This window comes from Lolium perenne, chromosome 2, assembly GCF_019359855.2.
Source record: "Lolium perenne isolate Kyuss_39 chromosome 2, Kyuss_2.0, whole genome shotgun sequence".
Lineage (NCBI taxonomy): Eukaryota > Viridiplantae > Streptophyta > Magnoliopsida > Poales > Poaceae > Lolium > Lolium perenne.
The window spans coordinates 126,642,546-126,656,866 of NC_067245.2; positions in this window are offsets into that span (position 1 = coordinate 126,642,546).

Genomic DNA, 14,321 nt, shown 5'->3' on the forward strand with positions numbered 1-14,321 from the left:
GTCGCATGTCTTGTTTCTTTCCTTAACCAATCTAGATGCATACCAGAAGGTTATTACATGTGAACTTCGATATTTTGGATCGATACTTCTACCATTACTTATTTTAAATATCTTCTTTTTATTAGATCAATGTTAAGATATTGTAACCGTAGCAACGCACGGGTATTGTGCTAGTTATTTATAGGCTATAAAGGAGGTTGGCTCTGAGTTGAGGAGTCGATTTCTAGCATGACGGTTGAATGATGTATGGATGAATTGCCTCGTCGACAAAAGGCTCATGGTCATAAAGTAGTGCAAAGAAGAGAGAACAGTCGACGCATGGTCGAGCCATGTGTCGGTGATCGAGCAAATTTCCCCAACCAGCAACGGCCGATACTCGCATTGTTCTCCTGCATTAAAAAAATCCTTGTAGAAACCATGTAATGAGTTCGCTTGGAGCATATTTTTTTATTCGTGAATATGACATGGCACTATGTCAGATGTGTAGGAAGCAAACCGAATAAATCAAGGAAACATAGAAAATTATGAATTAAAATTTCAGTACTTTTAATATGAAGCATTGTTCTATAGACAAGAAACATGTACTAATCTTGTTGGGACATAGGTTGATTGGTGTTTGCACGTATAAAATTGATCGGAAGCTCTAATATCCGGTGTATGAAGCAGCTAGCCGTAATGACGGGAACACATTTGGTTGTGATTTGAATATTGTGTTCATGGAAGCAAACTCTCGATTGGATGCGAGCAAATTCAATTTGTGTAGAAACAATCTCTAATTCGGTTGAAGCATGTGCAAAAATTCCCATTTGCTCACTCGCAAAATAATTCCATATTCGCTAGAAGCAATTCTAGAAATAATATTGTGATGTATTTTTTTCGGAACAAAATATTTGTATTAATTTTAAAAACTTTCTTCAGCATGGAAAGAAATTATCCACGAGATGGAAACATATTTCTCTGTGCCTCAATTAACCAGTACTCTATTTTTTCCTAATCTAGCTTCTGCTATTAACATATTCCTAAAAGTATGCTTCCTTAATATTCAGAATTTGTTTCCTAAAAATCGTCAACTAATGGAGGCTACCGGAAGCACCTAAGCCATCAAAAACCAGAACGGACCGGAAGGACGGAGAGGAGACATCAGCGGACGTGTATTGTGGAAGCTGTATCTATGGAAGCATGCAATCCGAATATTTAATAGGGAAGCATTCAATCGTCCACAAATTTCTCAAGTTAGACGCACCTCCGATAGACGATCGTACGGTGCGACAGCTTGTGATCGGACGGATGAACAGTGGTCCGATGGGAAGCCCAAATCGTCGTCTGATTCCTAGTGCTCCCCTCTTCAATCAATAATAATAATAATAATGTGCTTATGATTGTTACTCCCTTCCACCATGAATAAAGTCCACATCGGTTTCGTGTCAAACTTTGACTCCAGATTTAGGTACCCACATCATAGTGCTAGTATCATAGCTAGTATCATACACATTGGTCCCACGAAAATGCTGATATGGCAGCTAATTAAGTAGGAGAGGGGAGATTAGTGTAATATAGGTAGATATTGTATCATAGCCCAAACACCGAGAAAAGTTAATGCTAAACAAACCTTGTACACAAATTTGCATTGAGATTCTAAAAAATAATAAATATAGCATGACTATGATACTACTCCATGATATTACCCACTATAGAAATAGTATGACCAGCCTAATTTTATGACATCCACAAAATATACCCTTGGAAAGTTCATCGAAACAAGCATCTGATGATATAGTTCTGAATGACATGCAACTCGTAATTGGCGGGCCCAAGTATTAGCCTAATTTTGCCTCTGAAAACAAATTGGCATTGTACTCTAGGACAAAGGGAGACTACTCACAATGACAATATCATAAGTAGTATCATGCACTACATGCATGCAAAATATTGATGTGTCATATCAATTAATGATGAAAGAGACGATAGTGGTATCATAGGTAGATACCGTATCATAGCACGTAGAACTAGAAAAATTACTGCCAAACAAATCTTGTACACACTTTTGTATTGAGATTCCACAAATCACTAAATACATGTAACATATTATACTACTACGTGATGATACTATGGATTGTGAATATATTATTGTACACTAGTATCATATGCATGATACTCCCCATTGTGAATAGTCTAATAATAACAATAGTACTCAACTTTGTCTTGTCCTCAGGTGTTTAGAAGTCTATGTTCGGTCCCTCAAGTATTTAAGAGTTATGTTTGGCCCCTCAACTCTATTGTGGTCAAAATCGAGCACTTAAACACTTATTTAGGTCTAGCAATGATTAAAACTTGATTGATCTGTTTATTACTTGTTCTGTGGCACGGCGAGAAAGCATTTTTCCAGATCTCAACCACACATAGTTGGGGTCCATTAGAGGGACTAATTAAATCAAAGTACAATGGATGTATAAAAGCATGTTTTATCATTGATTAGCTTTGCAACGGCCCATCAACTGTAGGTGTTGCATGTGTTCTAAAGAAGTATGTTCATTGTCAGAGATGAAGAGGAGTACGCAGTGGAGGACGCACAAAACAACCGTAGGCCGGGTGGGCACACCTTACTAATTTTGTTTTTCGCACTTTTATATGTGATAATTTTTTGCATAAATAACTAACTAAAACATTTTTAAATAGGGTGGGCCATCCCACCCAAACACCATGTTGCCTACGTCGCTGAGGGTAAGGGGTTTTATCTTCGTTTTATGGTATGAGTATGTAATGCGCGTGATACTCATCGAAGACAATATATATAGCAGACATCACATCAGATGAGCCTATGGATAAAAATGGGCCAAATCATATCTACTAGTGCATATATGAAGTTAAAAATAGGTCAACCATCATTAAACTGATACTACTTAAAAGACCATTGTTTGACCTAACTAAGTGTATATATGAGGTCAGTAATTCTAGTCACAATGCATAGTATCATATATAAAAGTATCATGTGTATGGTACAATATTACATGTTACTATGTCAACGATGCATGGTATCATGCACTAGTATCATAATCTTCTTATATTAATTGATTTGTAGAATCTCAGTGCAGATCTATGTACAAGATGTATTTGACATTGAATTTTCTAGTACTACGTGCTATGATACGGTATCTACCTATGATATTATAATCCTCTCTCTCATCTTTAATTGCACTGCCATATCATCTTTTTTGCAAGCATGAGTGTGGGGACCCCGGACTAGCTGTCCAAAATCTCAGTTATGTATACAGTTCACGATCCCATGATCAGTGCGCCGTGAACATATAACCGAACTGATATCGAATTACACCATCCATTACAAAGCGGAATAAGAAAATTACAATGAGGTCACATGACCAATATTTATAATAGCCTCGAAGGGCCTAACTAAACATCAAAGTAGCAACATCACTTCAGCAGCGCAGTACCCAAGTCATCTGCCATAACCCTACAGGAAACTGACTGGGAAGACGTTCCTAGCTCGCATAGATGTCGTCAACTCCTTCTTCACTTGTCGAACTCCTTCAAGTCTGGCCAAGTAAATAGCCAGGGACAAAGCCGTGAGTACATTTGGAATTGTACTCGCAAACAATCAAGAAGGTGCTTTGCAAGAGTGCCAGATAACAAGTGCTAATCTAGTTGACAAGAGGGAAGAGCTAATTTCTCTTGTGGAAATAGCATGAAGAAGAGAAACAGTTTCTCTTGTGGATATAGCATGTGAAAGAGAAATAGTTTCTCTTGTGGATATAGCATCCCGACATCTCAGTTGATGGGGTCACTAAGGGAGTCCTATGACATCTCTATATCTTTATTGAAGAAGATACTTCAAAAGATAGACTACGACATCTCTATATCTTTATTGAAGAAGAGTTCCTCTACATGAAACACTAGGAAGGGTTCACCCAAATTTTGTTCCTTTTTGCTCGACCATCTCCATATGGTCGGCACAAGCCTTCCCGTACCCTTCCGGTACATCCAACACATTCTCTTTCTTTGTAAAGCACTTTATAAAACAAAACTCGACACAGCTCGGCAACGGCCATCCCAACCGTCCATGACCGCGGACGCGGCTATTCGAATAGATTTGACTCTGCAGAGTTTGCGCACTTTCCCCACAAGATCTGATAAATCCGCCGGGATCATCCCCGGTTCGTCATACGAAAGTATGCGAGTCTCGGATAATCAGTCGAAGCCTTTCGCCCATTCAACTTAGCAAGAGGTCCTACCCTATGGAGTATGTACCTCCCCGGCTCCGTGGCAGCTCACCTCCTCTTGAGCGTGGCTCCACCGCCAAGCCAGGAGACCCATAGTGTCTTCCGGACGGGTCAGCCCCGAAGGCCTCCCGTTATACTATTGTCTCCAACTACAACAACCCGGACTCGGGGGTAACCGTACCCTTGTATAGTTGTGCGGTGCCTCATGCTAAGAAGAACAAACGTCAAGCTAAGCCCCGTGCCCACGTTGGAGTAATGTGGTTGCGCGGTTTAGTTGCTCCGGGTGAATACAGAGAACCATGTGTCGTTTTTCTCAAAAACCCAAGTCACACACACTTTCCTCTTTCCAACCATCTTTGTAAAGATTCTTTCCTTTCATAAACCATACGCTTGGGTAAGATTGCCTCACCCAAGGTTTTCATAAACATTTACTACAAGGTAAACCTTGAGGGGTTCCCAACCTAAAGTTTCATGAGTTGAACTAATACAACTCTATGGCCGAGATGAGGGTCATCACGCCATTGAGGGTATGAAAAAGAGGTATTGGAGTGGATCATACTTTCTTGAGCTAAGCATGTATTATGACAACATAAGAGGAAATATAATTTCAGATTTGTGGTGCTATCTAACCCAAATCAATAGATAGGGATGAGAATTGACCAATACCAACACCATTAAGGGAATTAGGCATACTCATCACAGTTTGAGAATACACCAAGTTCGTGTTATTGATACCTCTACACTAGAAGGTGGTGTATTATGAATCTTGTCCCGAGGTGGAACATGTTCAAGCTAAATATAGAAAACAAGTTGGGTAGCAATGGCCATGATACCATACACCCAAACAATTACCAAGTCATTGACAAGACAAAACTACTAGAGGTATCATGCTTGCATCCAAGCATAGATGACAACAATATGGAGATCATCACACATAGAACCAAGATGTTATTGATAGCACAGGATGACATCCAAGGTGTTGTGGGTATACTTTATGGGTATATCAACGGCATGGCCTAGATTCGGCAAGCCCGGGTGGCCCATAGTTGGTGGTGAGGCATGTGGCCCATCGGGAGGCCCAGTTGCTGTAGATCATGAAGGATGAAGTCCAGCCCAGGAACGAGGAGCCGGATCCTAACCGACCTACGATGGAGGCCGGATCCGTGAAGGCCCATGAAGTATCCGGATCCAGCGTGACCTAGAAGGAAGGCGGATCCTTGACGTACACGGCAAGACTTTGTACCGTAGTTAGGCAACTTGTATTCCGGCTAGGACTCTCCGTGTAAACCCTAGATCCGAGCGCCTATATAAGCCGGATCCTGGGAGCCCTAGAGGCACAACCACAACTCATTGTAACAACGCGAAAGCGCCCAGATAATTCCAGACAAGCAGCAGTAGGCCCTGTCATCGTGCAGGTGTTCCGAAGCTGGGTAACTCGCGTACCACCGTCCCGTGTGCACTCCGCCCTATGGCCCCTACTTCTTCTCCCCCTCGTGAGGATCCCTCCTCCGAGGTACCGTCGATTAGGCAACGACACAAGGAGACATCATATCAGAGATCAAAAGATGGCTTGCCTTGGCTTATTTGTCCCTGGACTTCTTCAACTCCATCAAATAAGAATTCCAACAATATAAAGAAAATCCTCGTCCGAACCACTTCTTCTTCTTCCCCGGAATTGTTCGCATCTATCGCTGGAAAATAAAATAAAAACACAATCAACACCTGGCACCAATAAAACAAACATGGAACAATCAAAAACTGACCACTCAACTAAGGGATATCATACTAAGGGCTTATAGTTATCTCAAAGCAACTTTTCAAAAGAAAACCCATTTATTTCACTTGATAAAAGCATGAAACCTTCACGGATGAGAAATTGCCTCTATGGTTATCACCGAGGCATGAATTAAACATCCCTTAGTAGATAAAACTATCAAGAAGACTAGTGCAATGCTTTGGCCTCAAAAACATTCATCCTTTATTTTCAAACATTTTTGAAGAGGTAGAAAACATTCCTCTCTTTTATTATTAAAACACTACACCAAAAATAGAAAGTAAACCCCATACCCCAACATTTGAAATCTAAGCAAAACAACTAAAACTTGGTTTAGGTCTCAGATGGTTTTGTTTTGCAAGAATGAAACATAGGTTGACCATTTCTAAAACAAAGTGATGGTAAGGTTTTGAATAAACCAAATAGATTTCAAAACTATCATTGCATGTGTCACACATACACTCATTAACAAAGAAAAAAAATTCATAAAAAGAGACTATTTGTATTTTTCCTAGATGGACAGTAACAAATAAAGATTAACACAATTGGATTCATACAAAAACATTAATTTTAGGAATTAGAAATACTAAACAATAACCAGCGATCATGTTTAATACATTAAAAATCTTACAAAAATCCTAAAAATATGGGGTCAGTGGCAATGGAAAGGTAATTAAATTTATGATCTAATGCAATTGGTTTCACTGGATTTGGATTTGTAGATTAGGAGTTATTCACATTTTAATGCCTCTGGTTTTAACACAATTAAACAGCAAAATTTAAAATTTGAAAAGAGTGAAAGGGGCGGGAAGATTTGGGCCATGCGGGGGTGGAGAAGTGGGCTGGCCCAGGAGGTTTGGCAAATTGATGAAAAAAACAAAAAAGAAATAAAAGAGGAGAGGGCCCAGGAGGGCCAGCCTGCATAGCCTACGTGGCCAAGTGGCCATGCATCTCACGCTTCGGGAAATTCTAAAAAAAAAAAAATCTCACGCTTCGGGAGGATCGGGGCGTCTTCCTCCTGGCGATCCCGCTCGCGTGCGGTGGACAGAAAGAAAAGGCAGGGGCGGGCCGGGGACTCACCGGGGGCTTCGCCGGCGATGGCTGGGCGGGCGGCGGCGTCCCTAGGCGGTGCAAGGGCGGCTCGGCGACGTCCTCTTCGGCCGCAGCGGCTCCTCCCGGCGTCCTCCTTCCACGCAGCGAGCTTCGGCCCGATGGTGGTTGTGCTGGCCTCCGGCAACCCTGGGCTGCGGAAATAGGTAGGGTTAGGGCGGGAGAAAGAGGGGAAGCAAGGCAGGGTGGAGAGAAAAGGTGGAGGCGACGGGGACGGTCTCCACCTGCCCGTCACACTCACGGTGAGCACGGGTGGCGGCGACCACGCCGGCGTGCAGCGGCTGGGGGAGCACCCAGGCGCTCTCAGGGAAGGTCCTGCAAGGTGGAGAGGAGGGGTGTGAGTGGAGAGGGAGTGGCTGGAGAGGCCCTTTTATAGGCAGGGGCGGGCAACGGTGGGAGCCATGGGCGGCGTCCATGGCCAATGGCTGTCGAGGGCGGACGTCAGGGGTGACGTAGGAGGGTCGGGCGGGGTGACGTCGCTCAGAGGACATCAGCAGGGCGCGGGAAAAGGGGAGGGGTTGAGCGGGGAGAGAGAGTTCGAGCGGGAGGCTTCCAGGGGTGGTGTTTTACGTGTGCAAGGGTTTGGGGCAGCTTGGGCCAATGCCTTACTTGGCTTGGGCTGAGTTTGGGAGAGAGGGGAGAGGGTCCATGGTAGTGCTAGATGGTTTGGGCCAAGGGGGTGCGGGGTGCTGGGTGGTGCAAGGATTGGGGTACAGTACCATGGCTTAGCCATGTATAAGGAGGAAGGGAGGGGCAGCTCTCTAGCTAGGGTTTGGAAGGAAATGAAGGAGGGAGGGAGAGGGGTGGATGATGAGTGTGGGGAATTAAGTTGAGAAAGTGATGACAAGGGTTGCACAAAATTACCATATTTTGAAAAAGAGAAAATAAAAATAAGGTGGGATGTGAGTGGTGGTGATAATGGTGATGGTGCCAACTTGTCATTTGAGAGACAACCAAGGGTATGGGAAAGAGAGGATGCATGGTGGTGTTGAACAAGTCCCTGATGCGTGTGGTTGGCACGTCCGTTGGGAACCCCAAGAGGAAGGTGTGATGCGCACAGCGGCAAGTTTCCCTCAGTAAGAAACCAAGGTTTAATCGGACCAGTAGGAGTCAAGAAGCACGTTGAAGGTTGATGGCGGCGAGATGTAGTGCGGCGCAACACCAGTGATTCCGGCGCCAACGTGGAACCTGCACAACACAACCAAAGTACTTTGCCCCAACGAAACAGTGAGGTTGTCAATCTCACCGGCTTGCTGTAACAAAGAGTTAACCGTATTGTGTGGAAGATGATTGTTTGCAGAAAACAGTAGAACAAGTATTGCAGTAGATTGTATTTCAGTAAAGAGAATTGGACCGGGGTCCACAGTTCACTAGAGGTGTCTCTCCCATAAGATAAACAGCATGTTGGGTGAACAAATTACAGTTGGGCAATTGACAAATAAAGAGGGCATGACCATGCACATACATATTATGATGAGTATAGTGAGATTTAATTGGGCATTACGACAAAGTACATAGACCGCTATCCAGCACGCATCTATGCCTAAAAAGTCCACCTTCAGGTTATCATCCGAACCCCCTCCAGTATTAAGTTGCTAACAACAGACAATTGCATTAAGTATTGCGCGTAATGTAATCAGTGACTACATCCTTGAACATAGCACTAATGTTTTATCCCTAGTGGCAACAGCACATCCATAATCTTAGAGATTTCTGTCACTTCCCCAGATTCACGGAGACATGAACCCACTATCGAGCATAAATACTCCCTCTTGGAGTTACAAGCATCTACTTGGCCAGAGCATCTACTAGTAACGGAGAGCATGCAAGATCATAAACAACACATAGATATAAATTGATAATCAACATAACAAGTATTCTCTATTCATCGGATCCCAACAAACACAACATATAGAATTACAGATAGATGATCTTGATCATGTTAGGCAGCTCAAAAGATCCGACAATGATAGCACAATGGGGAGAAGACAACCATCTAGCTACTGCTATGGACCCATAGTCCAGGGGTAGACTACTCACACATCACACCGGAGGCGACCATGGCGGCGTAGAGTCATCCGGGAGATGATTCCCCTCTCCGGCAGGGTGCGGAGGCGATCTCTGGATCCCCGAGATGGGATCGGCGGCGGCGGCGTCTCTGGAAGGTTTTCCGTATCGTGGTTCTCGATGCGGGGGTTTCGTCACGGAGACTTTTTATAGGCGGAAGGGCAGGTCAAGAGGCGGCACGGGGCCCCACACCACAGGCCGCGCGGCCAAGGGGGGCCGCGCCGCCTAGGGTGTGGCCCCTCCGTGGCCCCTCTTCGTCTCTCCTTCGGACTTAGAAGCTTCGTGAGAAAATAAGCCCCTGGGCTTTGATTTCCTTCCAATTCCGAGAATATTTCCTTACTAGGATTTCTGAAACCAAAAATAGCAAGAAAACGACAAGCTGGCACTTCGGCATCTTGTTAATAGGTTAGTTCAGAGAAAATGCCACGAATATGACATAAAGTGTGCATAAAACATGTAGATAACATCAATAATGTGGCATGGAACATAAGAAATTATCGATACGTCGGAGACGTATCAGCATCCCCAAGCTTAGTTACGCTCGTCCGAGCGAGGTAAAACGATAACACGAGATAATTTCTGGAGTGACATGCCATCATAATCTTGATCATACTATTTGTAAAGCATATGTAGTGAATGCAGCGATCGAAACAATGTATATGACATGAGTAAACAAGTGAATCATATAGCAAAGACTTTTCATGAATAGCACTTCAAGACAAACATCAATAAGTCTTGCATAAGAGTTAACTCATAAAGCAATAATTCAAAGTAAAGGCATTGAAGCAACACAAAAGAAGATTAAGTTTCAGCGGTTGCTTTCAACTTGTAACATGTATATCTCATGGATATTGTCAACATAGAGTAATATAATAAGTGCAATAAGCAAGTATGTAGGAATCAACGCACAGTTCACACAAGTGTTTGCTTCTTGAGGTGGAGAGAGATAGGTGAACTGACTCAACATTGAAAGTAAAAGAATAGTCCTCCATAGAGGAAAAGCATCGATTGCTATATTTGTGCTAGAGCTTTGATTTTGAAAACATGAAACAATTTTGTCAACGGTAGTAATAAAGCATATGCATCATGTAAATTATATCTTATAAGTTGCAAGCCTCATGCATAGTGTACTAATAGTGCCCGCACCTTGTCCTAATTAGCTTGGACTACCGGATCATCACAATGCATTGTTTTTACCAAGTGTCACAAAGGGGTACCTCTATGCCGCCTGTACAAAGGTCTAAGGAGAAAGCTCGCATTGGATTTCTCGCTATTGATTATTCTTCAACTTAGACATCCATACCGGACAACATAGACAACAGATAATGGACTCCTCTTTTATGCATAAGCATATACCAACAATTAATAATTTTCTCATTTGAGATTTGAGGATTGTTGTCCAAAACTGAAACTTCCACCATGGAGCATGGCTTTAGTTAGCGGCCCAATGTTCTTCTCTAACATATGCATGCTTAACCATATGGTGGTAGATCTCTCTTACTTCAGACAAGACGGACATGCATAGCAACTCACATGAAATTCAACAATGAAAAGTTGATGGCGTCCCCAGTGAACATGGTTATCGCACAACAAGCAACTTAATAAGAGATAAAGTGCATAATTACATATTCAATACCACAATAGTTTTTAAGCTATTTGTCCCATGAGCTATATATTGCAAAGGTGAATGATGGAATTTTAAAGGTAGCACTCAAGCAATTTACTTTGGAATGGCGGAAAATACCATGTAGTAGGTAGGTATGGTGGACACAAATGGCATAGTGGTTGGCTCAAGTATTTTGGATGCATGAGAAGTATTCCCTCTCGATACAAGGTTTAGGCTAGCAAGGCTTATTTGAAACAAACACAAGGATGAACCGGTGCAGCAAAACTCACATAAAAGACATATTGAAAACATTATAAGACTCTACACCGTCTTCCTTGTTGTTCAAACTCAAAACTAGAAATTATTTAGACCTTAGAGAAACCAAATATGTAAACCAAATTTTAGCATGCTCTATGTATTTCTTCATTAATGGGTGCAAAGCATATGATGCAAGAGCTTAATCATGAGCACAACAATTGCCAAGTATCACATTACCCAAGACATTTATAGCAATTACTACATGTATCATTTTCCAATTCCAACCATATAACAATTTAACGAAGGAGAAACTTCGCCATGAATACTATGAATAGAAACCAAGGACATACTTGTCCATATGCTACAGCGGAGCGTGTCTCTCTCCCATAAAGTGAATGCTAGGATCCATTTTATTCAAACAAAACAAAAAACAAAAACAAACCGACGCTCCAAGAAAAAGCACATAAGATGTGATGGAATAAAAATATAGTTTCAGGGGAGGAACCTGATAATGTTGTCGATGAAGAAGGGGATGCCTTGGGCATCCCCAAGCTTAGACGCTTGAGTCTTCTTAGAATATGCAGGGGTGAACCACCGGGTGCATCCCCAAGCTTAGAGCTTTCACTCTCCTTGATCATGTTGCATCATACTCCTCTCTTGATCCTTGAAAACTTCCTCCACACCAAACTCGAAACAACTCATTAGAGGGTTAGTGCACAATATAAATTGACATATTCAGAGGTGACACAATCATTCTTAACACTTCTGGACATTGCATAATGCTACTGGACATTAATGGATCAAAGAAATTCATCCAACATAGCGAAAGAGGCAATGCGAAATAAAAGGCAGAATCTGTCAAAACAGAACAGTTCGTATTGACGAATTTTAAAATGGCACCAGACTTGCTCAAATGAAAATACTCAAATTGAATGAAAGTTGCGTACATATCTGAGGATCATGCACGTAAATTGGCTTAATTTTCTGAGCTACCTACAGGGAGGTGGACTCAGATTCGTGACAGCAAAGAAATCTGGAACTGTGCAGTAATCCAAATCTAGTACTTACTTTTCTATCAACGGCTTAACTTGGCACAACAAAACACAAAACTAAGATAAGGAGAGGTTGCTACAGTAGTAAACAACTTCCAAGACACAAAATAAAAACAAAGTACTGTAGGTAAAAACATGGGTTGTCTCCCATAAGCGCTTTTCTTTAACGCCTTTCAGCTAGGCGCAGAAAGTGTGTATCAAGTATTATCAAGAGACGGTGCATTGTTATCATGAGCTCCCCCATCCATAGTGGTACTAAGGGCTTTGTCAATTTTAGGCCTATAATAATACTTCTTTGGTTTAGGCACTTTAGAGACATACATAAACTTTTGCTCCTTACCCACATAAGCTTTCTCCTTATATTTAAGAGAAGAAAATGTTGAACCCAAGGTTCCCATAGCTTTTTCAAGTTCGTCAATCCTATTGATTTGATCATCATGGATAGCATTAGTTCCTAGGACACTAATTCTTTCATCAATTCCTCCTAAGGATTTATCAAGTTCATCAGTTTTATCAAGTAATATTTCCAATTTAGCTTCAATACTTGGAAATTTTTCTCTATGGTTTCCAATTTTTTCATAACATCTTCAAGAGAGATTTCAGTTTTAACTTTATCAACAGGGGGTATTCCAAATAAGCTCTCAATAATGCAACTAGCTTCTAATGCAGGAGTACTTAGGAAGTCACCTTTTGCGAGACTATCAAGAACATATCTATTCCAGCTAGAGATACCAACATAAAAATTCCTGAGTAAAATAATGGTGGAGTGCTTCTTAGTGCATCTATTATGAGCATCGCTAATTCTATACCAAGCATCTCTCAAACATTCTCCCCCTCGTTGCTTAAACGTGCGAACTTCAACTTCAGGATTACTCATTTTAGTAGTAGTAAATAAAGCAAACTAGATAAAGTAGATGCAAGTAAACTAATTTTTTTGTGTTTTCGATATAGCAAACAAGATAGCAAATAAAGTAAAACTAGCAACTAATTTTTTTGTATTTTGATTTAGTGCAGCAAACAAAGTAGTAAATAAAACTAAGCAAGACAAAAACAAAGTAAAGAGATTGAGAAGTGGAGACTCCCCTTGCAGCGTGTCTTGATCTCCCCGGCAACGGCGCCAGAAATTTGCTTGATGCGTGTGGTTGGCACGTCCGTTGGGAACCCCAAGAGGAAGGTGTGATGCGCACAGCGGCAAGTTTCCTCGAAGAAACCAATGTTTAATCGGACCAGTAGGAGTCAAGAAGCACGTTGAAGGTTGATGGCGGCGAGATGTAGTGCGGCGCAACACCAGTGATTCCGGCGCCAACGTGGAACCTGCACAACACAACCAAAGTACTTTGCCCCAACGAAACAGTGAGGTTGTCAATCTCACCGGCTTGCTGTAACAAAGAGTTAACCGTATTGTGTGGAAGATGATTGTTTGCAGAAAACAGTAGAACAAGTATTGCAGTAGATTGTATTTCAGTAAAGAGAATTGGACCGGGGTCCACAGTTCACTAGAGTTGTCTCTCCCATAAGATAAACAGCATGTTGGGTGAACAAATTACAGTTGGGCAATTGACAAATAAAGAGGGCATGACCATGCACATACATATTATGATGAGTATAGTGAGATTTAATTGGGCATTACGACAAAGTACATAGACCGCTATCCAGCATGCATCTATGCCTAAAAAGTCCACCTTCAGGTTATCATCCGAACCCCCTCCAGTATTAAGTTGCTAACAACAGACAATTGCATTAAGTATTGCGCGTAATGTAATCAGTGACTACATCCTTGAACATAGCACTAATGTTTTATCCCTAGTGGCAACAGCACATCCATAATCTTAGAGATTTCTGTCACTTCCCCAGATTCACGGAGACATGAACCCACTATCGAGCATAAATACTCCCTCTTGGAGTTATAAGCATCTACTTGGCCAGAGCATCTACTAGTAACGGAGAGCATGCAAGATCATAAACAACACATAGATATAAATTGATAATCAACATAACAAGTATTCTCTATTCATCGGATCCCAACAAACACAACATATAGAATTACAGATAGATGATCTTGATCATGTTAGGCAGCTCACAAGATCCGACAATGATAGCACAATGGGGAGAAGATAACCATCTAGCTACTGCTATGGACCCATAGTCCAGGGGTAGACTACTCACACATCACACCGGAGGCGACCATGGCGGCGTAGAGTCCTCCGGGAGATGATTCC